Consider the following 14,681-nt stretch of genomic DNA (forward strand, 5'->3'; position numbering starts at 1 on the left):
GAAGAACTGCAGAATGATTTCTTATCTCTAAATGGACTTCTGGTTATTTCAACCCATTATCTGCTTGCCCAGCAGTCTTAGGTAACTGGAATTCATCTGTATAGGACTGCTTTCTCTTCCTCCTCCTCTTTACCTAGCACTCCCCATCAGGCCCCTTGCAAAGAAACAGGATTTCGCTTACCTCTTTTGTTTATATACTGACCTGCGAGTTTGAACAACTGATGTTCAAAGAGCTGTGCCCCAGGGAGAAGTGTTGAGCTAGTCCAGGAATAATTTCTGTATGAACTGTAAAAGCCCTTCTGTTTCAGGTGACCACCTTACGTTCTAAACCAAAGAACAGAGCAACTTGTTTGCACAGTGGATTGTGAGGCTTTGCAGCTACTGCTTTTTTTTCCAGTAATGCTTTCTGGGTTTTTTTGAGAATTTAAAAGATCTGGTGATCTGGCTTTGTTTCTGGTTTTCAATTCAATGTTTTGTTAAAATCTCGTACTGCAGGCAGTTTTACGTTGATACACAGAATAGTTACACTGATGTTGGTGTAACTAACTCCACACGTGCATGACCCCCATATTTTAGGATTGTCATCAAGATGTCAGTATTTTCTACCGTAGACAGGGCAGTAATCTTTTTCTATGTACGTGAATGCTGGAACCTTCTTTTCCCATCTGTTTTGGAGCATTGTGTCAAATCTGAAGCTGTACTTGGAAGGCTGCTTGGATATTGCTTTCCTGTCCTGTTTTCAGACTCTAGCAGGTATTTCCTTCACAGCTCTGAGTAAGCTCTGCTGTCCTCGAGCAAGTGTCCTGAGAAACAGCGGGTTCTGCTTTATCCTTAGACTATGGGAGTTTAGCTCTCAAAGAGAAGACTTTTCTTGTCTGAATCGTGGCAGCCATGTTAGTGAGGTTCCATTAAACAGAATTACAAGGTCCCTGACTATGGCCCAGTCTGGCTTTGTAGATGCCAGAGATGCAGTCTCTGTTTGGATGATCAAAAAAGATGATTTGATTTTGTCACAACTGGTGTCTGCAAGTAGCTCAATCATGTTTGCTATCTGCAAGTAGCTCAATCATGTTTGCTATAGGAGTTAAACCCACCAATGCATGTTCCAATTTTGAATTACGTCTTTTTTTTTGGTTGGGAGTCCTCAAATCTATGATTTTTGCTTTCCAAATAGATTATTTAAATCACACAATTATGATATTTATACAACTGAAATTGTCTCTTCTGTGTTCTGCTTTACATGAAAATGCGTGTCCACCCAAGTACTGTTAAACTTTTCTGGTAAGATAAACTGTAAATTATATCTGAGTAATTTTTTTGTGAAAGCAGTCTGCAGCTTTGCTGTACAGATGCTCTCTTGGTAAATGAAACATTACTTACCTTAATTATTAGTGTTAATGGACATGCTGTGGGCCCAGTATTTGCTAATGTCAGGTAGAATCTAAGTTATGTCTTTTTATGCTTGACAAATGTGACAGTAACTGTAGTTCTGACTGTCTTGTCTGAATGAATCTATGGCATGTGCATGAGTAGTTGCTGGCAATCACTTGTAATGCATAAGCAGACTATCTTCTTCCCTTCTTTCAGGCATCTTCTGCAGGCAATGTTATTACTAAAATGCTACTAATTTGTTAGGTACATGTGCTCCAGAACACTTGCTGTAACTGATGAATGTCTTGCAGTTTCTCCTTGTGCCTTTATCTCCTTTTAATGGTCTCTCTGCTCTTACAGAAACCGATATGCTTCTGTCCAAGTGTGTGATGCTAACTGCTGAATGTCTATGGCATTAATATAAGCAGACGTAAATAGAGCAAGGCCTCTACAAAAACCATGTCTTTTCCTACCATACAAACTGTACCTGTGTTCAGATATTTTTTTTAATTGAAAATTTTCAGTGGCTTCCTGGAGCTAAATTTGTACTCGGTGTTAAGAGTACATAAAAGTCCATCCTGAAACCATCTTTACAGGAAATTGAGATTCAAATTCCCTTTTCTGTCTTCTGAGTAGAATGGTTACACTTCTTAAACACACATATATGTGTATGTTTGTGTGTATATGTGTGTATATGTACATGTATGTAAGTTGTATATTCATTTGACAAGGAAGATTCGTATGTATGGGATAGTTTTCAAAATGCAGTTTCCCAAAAGCCAGTGAAGGAAAAAGGAGACATGAATGAAGTGGGCTGAAACAGTTTTGATCTTATTTGCAATACTCCTGTTTTGCAAGTTATAGAGAGGAAAATAATGGGCTTTTTTCTTGAAACAAAAACTGAGATGGTTTACAGAATTTGAAGGGATATGTACAAATAGCTATTCCTGCTTACTTGTTACCATGGATGTTATTTGGGGGGGTTACTGTCTTTGTTTTCATTAAATAGTTTAAAGTTTAGAGGACAAACTATATGTCTTCAGTAAAACAGAAGATGAATCTTTACATGAATGGTGAAATGAACTTTAGCTGCACTAAATGCTTGCATATTTCAATGTTGTTGTAGTTGGACGCTGCACAGAACAGCTTTTATATATACTTCATGTGTCTTGTACCAAGTGCTAAAGGAAGTTGCCTGCAATAGTGATACCTAAGAAGTTGTCACATTCACTAGAGTTCTGTTCTCCCCCTCTCTTCATAGCATTCCTGAGCCATCCACTACATGAATTTTTTTTCTCCTGTCTCTTTTTAGTGTCATCATTTGACTTTTCTCTAGCAAAACTATAGTGATGAGTTTGCTATGCAAAAACACTTGTCCAAAGGGTCGTGTAGAGTATGAATATTTGACAAATCTTTTCTTCATTTTTCTTAGGAGATAAGTTTTACCTGGGATTGGTGAACTGGGGAGTCCTAATGCAGATCTTGGGCTAAATGCATGTAGGTAGTAGTGTTCCTCCATTTCCCTCATCAGTTACCACTGCCACCACTTGATTATGGGAAACAGGATGTCAGGAAATCCTGCCCTGATTAAGTCTTTTGGCACTTTAATTCCAAGAATTATTTCATTACTGAGAAAGAAATGCCCAGGCACGGATTCACAGGACTGATGAAAAACACTTGAACTTGCCTGCAAACTTTCTGAAAAATTTCGCCTTTATTAGAGAACCTTTTCTCTGCATTCTTAATTTCTGTGCAATTAATCAACGAATAACTGGAGTAATTTATTAACTTTGACAGGCAAATTGTCTTCTACATCAAAGTACTGTTCTTCTAGCTCTCTGGCAGTGGACAAAATTAAATCTTTAATAGAAATCTTAATGTCTTCACCAAAAAAGAAGTGGAAAATGTTATGCGTTATGTAGCATGTTACTTTTTCTTGCTTACAGGGCACAGACATAACGGCTAGTAGAGCATCTGAAAGGTGAGAGTATTGTGTTTTGAATACTTCCACTGATCTGACATGTATAATGGCAGTAGTTGAAACTGCTGAAGGTGAATCCATTTGCATTTCTTTTTAAAACCAGGTCTCTGTCTTTCGCTGATATTTATAAGCTTTTTTTTATATAGCTTTAAGATGTTCTTTGGCACCTTTAAACGTTTTTCTTTGCTGTCTCATAACTTCAGTTCCAGTATTTTAATTTAAAGAGCGTTCTGTTGTGAGAATGTGAAGCAATGTGCGTATTATGCGTTCTGAAGTATTGTCAAAAAGATGCATTGTGGAATGAAAAAATGGCATTGTGTCGAAAGCATTCTGTCTTGACAGTTCCTGTTCTGCAGAACTCTGAGTAGTTTCAAGAACTGGAATAGTTTTAGGATTTTTTTTTTTAAGTTGTTAGCCTCAGCTTTTCAGTTACTTAAGTAAAAGGTGTGTTGTTTTCAGAAGGTGGCTAACAATTGTTTGGAGCTGGCGGCCAGAAATGGTTCTCAGAACTCCCCAGTTGCTTTGTCAGATAAGTCTTTACCCCATAAAAGTGTTGTGTTGTTACAGTTTTTTGTTTGTTTTGGTGTGTGTGGTGGTTGGGAGTTTTTTTGGTGTTTTTTTCTGTTTGTTTGTTTGTTTTTGTTTTTGTTTTTTTTTTTTACTTTTCACTCTGTTCTGAAGGTACTTTAAAGGAGGCTTAGCAAGTGCAGTATTTGGTAGCATGAGGGTGGATTGGTTTTTATCTCACCAAGATTGGATAACACTTTGTCTGAAATGTCTTCTTCCTTTCCATCTTTCATATTTTAATAGGGGTATTAGAATTTTATGAAACCTAATTAATTCAGAAAGAGACTGGTATTTACACAGACAGATTGTATAATGCTTATGGCTCTGGGTATGCTTTCGTGCTTGATAGCAAGGAAGGAGGGGATGGTTTAGGTCCTGAAAGTAATGTTACCTGCACTTAATTGTATTTTCACCCTTTCTTCTGCAGCCCTTCCAACATCTTCCTTTGGAACAGTAGAGGGTAGGTGAAGCTTTTCTAGAGACAGGCTTCTCTTTAAAACATGGCTAGCAAAATGGCAAAAGTGGAGGTGCCTTGTTTTTGTTTTATTCTGTCCTTTAAAGATCAAGGAAAATAGGAGGAAAGATCTGTTGTTGATATTATGAAATAGGCCTTCACTGTAATTAACAGCCTGGGAATTTTTCTGCTTGCTTTTCTTATCCCTGTGTTGCGAAAGTTTGCTGTCCTGCTGGGATTTCTTTTGGGAATGCAGAGGTGTGTTCTAGCTGAAAAGCATGTGCTTTGCCTAATAAGCTTTCCTAGCCATTGAGCCCAGCTGGCTGCTGCAGTCTGTATTTGTTTTGTCTTAACTAATTTTTATATCCATGCTTTAAATTGAACTAACACTTTTTGCATTAAATGACAAACCAAGCACAATGTCCATAAATGAAACCAAACACTATAATCTACTAATTTTTGTTTTCAATGTGCAGCATTACATAATCAAGCAGCCTGCTCAGAAGGAAGATGTGGAAATAACACTGGTGGCATGTAAATGGTGCTGAACTCAAGTGATCAGCCTTTGTTGAAGGGAATATTTATATTGAGTTAATGGTTTAGCACTTCCTTTCTGAAATACAGAAGACAAGTGAAGAGAGCAGGGTCTGGCTGGTCAGCACAAAATATTCTTGTTAAATCTTCATATCTTTTGCTGTAGGAGACTATATATGCTGTCAACAGGTAGCATTTAGCTGGAGTCCACTGATGGGTTAATTTTCAGGGTTGCTGCAGTCTTACAGCTACCTTTGAAGTTGACAAAAGTTCCAAATACTCAAACTCCCTGAAATTTAGCCACTTGTCTTTCTGGTTTGGTCCAAATTATGAATGAACAGAATAAATGTTAGAAGATTGATTAAGTGTGGAATAGAAATTCTATTTCAAAATAGTCATGAATCACTATTTATGAGTCTACAACAGTGATACTGGAATGGTTGCTGCAAGATTGTTCTTCATGTATTTGTGGAAATTAAAAATGTTTTTGTTCTTATGCCCCCTTCTCTTCTTGTCTCCAGTTTTTGTAGTTGAGTGATGCGAGACGTTTTCTTGTTAGAAAAGCATTTGCCAATGGGAAAAGGAATGCGTCTTTATCTTCTGTGATGCTCACAGATTTTGGGACTGTTGGGTTGTATGTCCTTCGCTCTAGACAAAGGCTTACTGTGGCTGATACCTGTAAAGATGCATTACTGTAACATGGGCTTCAGTCTCAGGAGATGCAGAGCTTTAGCTACGAGGCTAGTGCTACATCATCTTCAGTGCTGTTTCAGGTAGTGCTGCTTCTCTACTTCTGCCTCTTCAGCCTTGTGGATGACAGCAACAGTTTGGGTTCTGGCACAGTTCCCCTCAGCTCCTCAGCCCCTTTCACTGTCAGTTTGGGCTGTGCACCCTTCTTCCTTTTTTTTCTCCTCCAGACTGTCCGTGCCTGGCCCTGGTTTACAGCTGCAGTTGCCACACTCAGTGCAATCGTAAGCACGGATGAGAGATGTAGGCTTGCCTCTTCTCTGGCTTTATTGCTGAATATGAAAATTTTTCACATTCATAGTACCAGTCAAATATACAAAGCTCTGGCCACTTCCCACTCTGCTGTTAGGTACCAGAGGAGTTTGTTTTGTTTTTTTTTAATAAGATGCAGCAGCTGCTTGGAAGTTAAATAAACCCCCCCCACAAGGACAATAATAAAAACACCCACTCCTCCACCCCCTTTAACCCTGTTTGGATATTTATTGTCGCAGTAGTAAGGACAGACTCTTTTCTTCTAGTGAATTCATGTACTTTAAAGCTGCTGTGAGTAGAAGCTTCTCCCTTTGCTGCTAGGGTGAGTGGCATCTGACCTACACGTAAATGCTCTCCTGTTCTCATATTCATTGTAGGCAAGCAGTCTGAGCTGGGTCAAGATGAAGATTTGAATCTATTTGATGGTTCTCCATGTTGCTCTTCAAAGAATTGCGTTGCAGTGAGGCTCTAGACCTTTTTTTCCCTTTACACAAATGTCAGTGGACAGATTTAGGGCCTAGATGTCAACTCCATTCACTTACAGGTTTGCCTCATGTTTATTAAACTGTGACTGATCAGAATCAAAGTAAATTTCCTGAAGTCAAAACTGCTGATAATGACACCTCAAAAAGATATAAATAATTGCATTTGTAATTACACTGTTAAAGAAGGGCAGACTTTTCCATGTGACTGAAAAAAAACCCACCCCACTTTTTTTCCTAACAGCGCTCTTTTTAGTAATGTATTAAAAATATCAAGATTAATTTTTTTGCACTTGATTTAAAAATCTTGATTCAGAAATTTGTTTAGGTCTTCTGAACAAAGCAATGACACTAATACATGAAATGTAATCTGTTAATGGCTTACAGGCATCTGTGAGAAGGGAATATATGGATTTTTACTTAATGCTATTGTTTGGCACATTAAAAAAACCAACAAAATATTGTTGAGTCATTGGATATTGCTGGAAAAAAAAAAAAAGAGTATGAGAAGGAGATCTCATTTAGCTGTAGCCAAAATAAAAAGAGGAAAGAAATGAGAACTTCTGCAACGTTGTCATCCTACACTTCTCAGTGGAAGGTTTCAGCATTATAACTGAAACTTGGTTAAAAAAAAAATAAAAATTTAAAAGTCATGTCTTTAATAGTCCTGACATCAGTGATGGAAATTCAGAAAGTGCATCACAGCCACTATGACCTTTACAGTATTAAACCTGTCCAAGGATTGCTATCGTAGCTTTTCAGTAGCACTCTGAAACCATCAAGAAATGGTGTCCTTGCTTTTTTTTGAATATGCTGCCAGTGTGTATTTGAAGTTCTATAGTATTGGAAGAATAGAGATTTCAACCACAAAATACAAAGATTATATATTATGCTGGACATACAGTTTAAACACAACTCTAGGTAAGGTTACAAACTTAAAATGCTCTTTTCGGTCTTAATGGAAGGTTGGCTTTGTGATAATTAACAAAGTGCTTGGTAGTATCTTGGAGGTGGCGGGAGGGAAGGGAGCAGACAGCTGAAACCTTGTAGTTCCATGTTTCTACAAAAAAGGCAAGTATTTGTTATGGCAGCGGGTTTTTTGTTAATGTGTGGACAAGATGCTCTAAACTCAGCTTCAAGAACTGAGTCTGAGTGAAGTGCCAAATTGAGAATGGATTGTGATGTATTTTTATTTTGTGTTGGGTTTTGGGGGTGTTCTTTGTTTCTTTGGGGGGAGGGGGCGGGCAGGTTGGAGGGTTTTTTGGTTGCTTCTTGATTCCATTTAGGGGATTCCAAATTTCTCTACTTAGAAACCCAGTCTTCCCCAAGCCCGCCTGAACATCAGGAACTAGAATTTCATGTGTCCTGATCCTGAGAGGCAGTAACAATTTTAACTGCACCCCTCATCCCAATTCATTCCTTTGAGAGGCAGGTAAAATGAACTTATTTTGCAAAACAAGTTAATGTTCCAAATGCAGCATGAAGTATTAAAACATAATAATTGGCTCTATGTCCTATGTAAAAAGGCAGAAGCTCTTTGCTAAGAAACTATCACCCACCTTCCTGCACACACTGTGATTAATGATTACTCTGTGAGACTGCAGCAATTTGTGAACTCTTTAAATGGAAATGGATACAGAAATAAATTTATTATGAGAATGCTTATTTCCCAGGGTTTTTTTTCTGAAGATGCTTTCATTCATCTTACCAGTTTTAGTGTGAGAAATTCAAACTCCTTTTCTCTTCCACAAGGTATTTTGTGTTCATATTGCTTTAATAACAGTTTTTCTAAGCTGACTTGCATGTCTGTAGAGTTTAGAATATCCATCTGTCTAAATCTTAAAATCTTCTAGAGGATGAACTGCAGTTCTGACCACCTCTGTCTTATCTCCATATCTTTAGGTTTGTGAATTTGCTTGAATGTTTTCCGGTGAATGAAAGACCTCTTATTTTGCTCTAGTAAAATGAATTATTAATTTGTTTTGTACTGAGGTATGAGAAAATAGTAAGCTTCAGCTTACTAGCTGTCAAAGCATGTTCTGTGCAAGCATATTGAGAATTTGCTTTCATTCTCTGGATGTTCCTAGGCAGTAATGTGCTAGTTGGCTTAGACTATTCCTGTACATGTACAGCCAGGTGAACATAAATATGTCCTCAGATGCTGATGTCTTAATATCGTAAGTGGAACTAGACAAGCAAAATTTCTAGTTTGTCCATTATAGTTCCATTTTATGCTTCATGCTAGTGAAAGCACTGTTGTTTGAGGCCCTGTGAATGTTCTGACTTTCTCTGAAAGGCTTGCTGTGTAATTTTAGAGGATGCACTTGTTCTGTGATGAAGGCTAGTGTGTATGGGTTAATGGTCTTTTCTGTGTCAGCACATTTTTCTGGCATATTTTTAAGGGGGAATGATCTTGCTTCTTGGGAATGGTTTGTGATGCTTTGGGCAAATAGGTCTTTGGAAGGAGAATCAGCAAATGTTCTGTATAGCTCTTGTAAAACCAAAAGGGAAGTTTATTTCATTCTTTTGTAATGGTTTTTCTTGTAGGCACTGTGAGGGGACTAGAACTTGTCTTCAGCTCCTATTAGACAAAGAGGAAGTTTTATTCTTATGGCAAGAAGAGAGTTTGGCTTGTATGCCTTATTTGTTTGTTACACGTATCATCATTGAAACCCACAATTGTCAGAAAAGTTGTAAGTAACGGGGTTAATTTCTGTCCTACCAGTTGGCTTGCTTTGCTACAGTAAATATAAAAATGTCGTGTATAATAACTCTTAAAGTCTTGACAGAATGGTGCATAACTCATAGGAAGCTTTTAAAAGCAGAAATGTTTTCTGCCAGACTAATGCTTTTTGGTTAGGCTCAACAATGGATCTACCCTATTTAGTGCAGCATTGTTTGTTTTTAAAATAAAACAAATAGTCACTAATAGATGCACTCTGTCACTCTTGCTGCTCATTTTCGACTAGTCTCCTTTTCTGCTGAGAGTATTTGTCTCATAAATAAGTCATGCCACAGAGAATCTGTGCTGTAGCATCATCCCATCCATCTTTCCTACTAGCAGAATTGCTTTGACTTTGATGTGGACTAATTAAGTTCACATTTTTTTATGGACATCTTAGAGTAGTTAAAGAAAAGATAGCTGAAATATCTGTGCTTTTCTTAATGAGGCTGTAGAACTTGTTAGGGCTTTGATCCTACGTATCCTGAAGTTTCTTTTTTCTTTTCTTTCTGAAAGGATGCTATCTAGAGTATTTCCATCAAAGTAGTATGGCAAACTTCCCAAGAGCATACCTGTTTTCATATGAAGAATCCGATTTCTTAGTTTTATGCAAGGCAAAATACAGTCTCTGCAGCATGGGCAGGGTTTAATAAGACTCTGCACAGCATCAGGCAGGTTTGTGTGTTTAGCTCGCTCCTTGAATTGCTTCCCAAGTCACGTGCTCACAGATTAGATCAATACATTACCTAATAGGACGTTTAAAAACATTTCCACGATTTGCTGACATGGGGGAATGGTGAGGTAAAGTAATAGATTTTGTACTAGATCTTAGAATACACTACTGCGGTATTGGCAAGCCCCTTGTTCTCATGTGAAATTCGCTACTGCAGTGGTGCATTGCAGGAAATAGATAAAAATCAACACACAGAACATATCCATGCATCATATACATTCGGGGAAAGAGACATGCATTTGAACCTTAAGCAGCTTATATGTTTTCAGAAGGCAAATATGCTTTCCACTTCTAAAAGAATCCTCCTACAGAAAGACATGCAATTTAATTTGAAAAAGATCCATTATTTAAATGGTTTAAAAACATAATAGGCTCTTAAATGCATCTTTATAGAGTACTTGAGAAATCATTTAGATTTGTAAATGCTAGTGGTGGGGGTGAGCACCTACCAAAGGAGAAGCAAATAAGCAATTTCAGCATAGTCATTTGAATTTCAGAGAATTGCTTTGTTCTTGTTGAAATACAGCTTTTTACTACTGTGACTATATATGGGGAAACCGAAATTACATCTTTAGAGCATCCTCCTATTTTTCTCCTCTAGCTTGTGCTGTCTGTCTTTTAAATTGTGCAACTGTTTGGTTTTAGTTTTTCCCTGCCAAGTTTCATATCAGCCTTGTACCTGCTGTGGAATTCTATGTGAAACAAAAGTTGGAAAAAGTTGGGGTTGTTTAAAAACAAAACAAAACCAACAAACACAAAAACCCAAACTGATTTAAGGTCTACCTCTTGGCATGATATATCATCCAGAGTAAGGAGAGCAGGAAAAAAATCTGTATGTAGAGGGCAAATGATAACTAGTCAGATCTCTGTTTCACCCCCAAATACAATTCTTAATTTCATCAAAGTTCTCTAGTTTTAGATTGACTTGCACTGCTCTCTTGAGAAGAGCCCTTGAACCAAACCTGTGTTTTTGGAGCTTGGATAGACTTTGGCTGCAACATTATTCTCATTTAAGAACATGTCTTCATTGCAGAGTTGATTCAGAAAAATGTGTTTTCTCTCTTCTGAGTATTGTCCATACATATAATCCCTTAATTTTAGTGTGTTGGAGCTTTAACTGTAATTCCCTTCAGGGTACATACACTCCAAGCTTAAGATAGCACAGACTGTCGATAGAACTAACTCCCCAGCTGCATAGTCTTAATTGTTTTAGACCAGGAAGGCATGATTACCGCACAAACAGCAGCAGTTGCTCTGAATGTGTGTCACTGCCCCTCATTTGGAGATGGTTCCACCTGCAATGGAACAAATAATGTGAGTGCTCCTCATCAGCACGAAGTCACCTGTCTTAGTCTAGAAAAATACATGTTAGGTGCAAATTGTATGAGATGAAGCAGAACAGTTTAAACCAGTCCCTTCCAGTAGGAAGGGGACAAATAAGATGAGTTTACTGATGTTTTCCATCCTGCCATTTAGTGTAAGGCCTCATTGGAGCTTTGATCTTACTGGATGGAAGACCACATTAAAAGCAAGTCACTATTCTTGTTCTGAATCTTTGGGGAAAAAATTACTTACTTGAAGTAGCTCACTTAGGAATGGGAAAGGTTGCTTTAGGATAGGGTGATCCCAGTGTATAACGGCATATAATGTTAGCAACTAGTAGGTCAGGTTTATTAGATGAGAACTAAAGTATCTGTCCTCAAGAGGCCTGGTTCTTTCTGGAAGAAGGGCTCTAGGAAGGCTTTTCTGACTCCTATAGATCAATCTTTGTATGTATTAATCCAGTTATTTGTGAATAAGGAAGGGGGGAAAAGGAAGTTGTCTTTTCTGAAATAACTTTCACTGATTCTTTTTTTTTTCCCTTTTCTGCTTTCTCTCCCTTTACTGGTCTCAGAGCAGCTGTAGCATGTTTGGCACACAGGAAAATGGTCTTTAAAACTATTCTCTAAATGCACTCAAGAATTCAGAAAAGCATGTGGAGTCATAAAAAAACCTACTATATGATCTGACACTTAGTATGTATAGAAGCATTTTTAAAGCTTTCTGTGTGGAACCTGTTTGCTGTCTCTCTTTTTCTTTAATGGACTCAAAGCTATTTCAAACTTGCTTCTTTCAGTTCACATCAGTGAGTCTCCTTATCTTATACTGCACCTTTTTCCAACTTCTGCTTAGTGAAAAGTTACCCGTATTTTCCTTAACAGTGATAGGGAATGAACCCCTCCCTGCCAATTTAGGGCTGGAAGAGTAGTGCCGTGCAAATGAGTTATTAACATAACTCTCACAGTGCTCTAGAACTGCTCAGTAATATCCATTCCGATTTTGTGGTGTAGTTTGGAGAAGGAAACTGAACACTCTGGCTATTGATTCAGAAGTCAGTGGACGCTGGGATATTACCTGCTTTGTGAAAGTTTCTGGGATAACTTAATCCAGATTTTTCATCCTTCAGCAGAATGAATAGTGTTATTTCGGAAGATGTTTATGGTCCTTTCAGGCTTATTCTGAATGTTGTTGCTTCCAGCTGATGTGTCTAAAGATGCTTTTATAGATGGCCTCTTTTCTTGCATGTTACAAAACAGCCTCTCTGTATTGCTTATGCCCTGTGAACTTGAAGGGTTTACCTGCATGTTCCTCTTGTGTCTTGTCTTTGGATCAGTGTTCTTTTTTTGTTACGAACAATTCACTTTTGTATAGAGCATTTTGCTGGTGTTCAACTAACTCTTGAAAGCATGGCACACCTTTCTTGTCATCTTCCCACCCTTGGGGCAGAGAATAAAAACAATTGTTTACTATGTCCAAAGGCACAAGGCAAAATACTGTCAGGCTTCCACAGTCATTTTTGTGGTTAATTTTACACGGAAGTGGTAACAATCTAGTTGGTATCTTTTTTTTTTTCTTCTTCTTTTTTTTTTTTTTAAACTTAATTGTACTCATTCTACCATTATTATTTCTCTGGATGGGGATCCTGGTCCAATCAAAATATTTGGCCAACTGTGCTTTGGTTCCTGGTGGGTTAGCCACACTGCTGTTGTAGCAAGCCATCACTCCTGCAGAAGGTAGCTCAGGCTGCTTTATTAATTAGGATAAACTCCCATACTCCCCAGCCTCCAGAGAATTTGTCAGCTTGGCATCAGAGCATCACAGAACATTTAGCTGAGGCTTGTCATTGCCAGATGAGGAATTTGAGATCATTTGTCAAAACCAAAAACTACAACTGAAAAAGGAATAGGATTAGTGTGCTTCTAAAACTTTTAGACCAAAAAGTACTAATTAAGCAGATAATTTGAAATATTCTCATATTTGCCTCAAAAACTGCAAGTCTCGTTCCCCTTGTGTGGGTGCTAGTGTGTCTTCTGTGAAGATAGGATTGGGGGGGGAGAAGGGAACCAAACCTGAAAAAATAGAGGTGGGGGGAAATTGCCTTCAGAATTTGAATTGCAGAAAATATTTAATCATTCTTGCTCTGGCAGTAGGTACTGTGCAACTAATATTTTTTTCAAAATCAGGGTTAAATTAAGATAAAATGATTCCGAGGGTCAAACAGGTGAGTTTAATGTATATGTTACTTTGCCTTATCAAAAGACAGGTAGTTTGTGCCCTTGCTGGGATGCAGCATCTTGAATAAGGTGTAAAGGCAAAGATTTATCATTCTGGAAGAAAAAAAAAAGTTTTCTCAAGTTGCTTTTCTAGCATCTTTTGTACCGTGTTCAGTACTTTCATTTTTCCTTCTTTCACAGTTTTTTTCACTTATAGGCAGAAGTAGGATTAATTGGGATTAGCCGTGGGTAATCTAATCTACAGAAGGACAGCAAGCTGCTCAGATGGTCATAATGGTATATTTTTATTTACACTCAGTGTGAGAACTGTGATGTTAAATAACTTAGGCTATTTCATCTTTAATTATAAATTGTGATATTGTTGTCTTCAAACTTGTGCTCAGATGGTCAGAGCCAAACATGCTGTTCACAGACTAGGCAAATTGTGTAGACATCTCTCTGTCGCACCCGATGGCATTAAGGGAGCCAGCAAACACACAGGTGCAGAGCAAGTGCCTTAGATTTAATGTTTGCTGTTGAACAGAGCTGAAATACTTAACTGTCTTTTTCTGCTGCTCTCTAAACAAACACTTACAATAACCCAGTTTAAGAAGTTACCTGTACTTGGCTTTTTTTAAAAGGTGACTTTCTGAACATTTGCGAAACCACAGAATTCTGTAACTAGTGCACAGTTTTGCTAGTACTAATAAAACCTTTACTGGTACCCCTGAACTTAGTGGGGCTGGAAACAAAATTTACAGTATTGATGTCATATTTTCTTTAAAAAAATAGACATTTCTAATCGGGCAATATCATAATTAAGACTTGGTTGCAGGAAGTGAGTGAACAATACTTCAGCTGATTTTTTTTTTTTTTTTTTTTTTTAAAGCTGATGTGTCAGAAATGTGCCCTGACTCAGAGTAACTCTGAATCATCCTATCAGCATGTGGAGGAGTGATTTATATGCCATACCACAGAGGACTATAGAATCAATTCCTTCTTTTTGTTTCTTGAAACCTAAGAACATGGCTTTGAAATCTTAAGTATTTAAGTTTATGAAATATCCTAGCCACTATACTAATGGGTCTGTGACACGCCTGCCTTAGGAAAGCAGTTCAGTGAATCTTGAAGTAAATGTAGACTAAGAAGTGATAGAAATGTCGTAAGGCAGATTTGACCTAAATTTGTTACTCTTGAGGTGCAAAGAGTTCTTGAGAGTAGTAAATCTTGTCAGCTGTTATTTAATATTGGCTTTCTCCTCTCACAGGGCAGAAGCAGCGCTGCTGTTCGAATAGCCATAGGGTC

General features: G+C 37.8%; 1 protein-coding gene across 5 annotated transcripts in view; it reads left to right on the plus strand.

Annotated features, from left to right (window-relative positions):
- Positions 1-14,681, plus strand: part of USP22 (ubiquitin specific peptidase 22) — a 112,587-nt gene that overhangs the window by 21,761 nt on the left and 76,145 nt on the right. The window contains exon 1 of one of the 5 annotated variants that reach the window (XM_069810374.1): positions 4,360-4,379. The exons of the other annotated variants lie outside the window; for them this stretch is intronic. The gene's annotated coding sequence lies outside the window, so the exon portion shown is untranslated. Of the gene's footprint in view, positions 1-4,359; positions 4,380-14,681 lie in introns of those variants that run through there. 5 annotated transcript variants of the gene reach the window in all.

Source organism: Haliaeetus albicilla, chromosome 22, assembly GCF_947461875.1.
Source record: "Haliaeetus albicilla chromosome 22, bHalAlb1.1, whole genome shotgun sequence".
Taxonomy (NCBI): Eukaryota; Metazoa; Chordata; class Aves; order Accipitriformes; family Accipitridae; genus Haliaeetus; species Haliaeetus albicilla.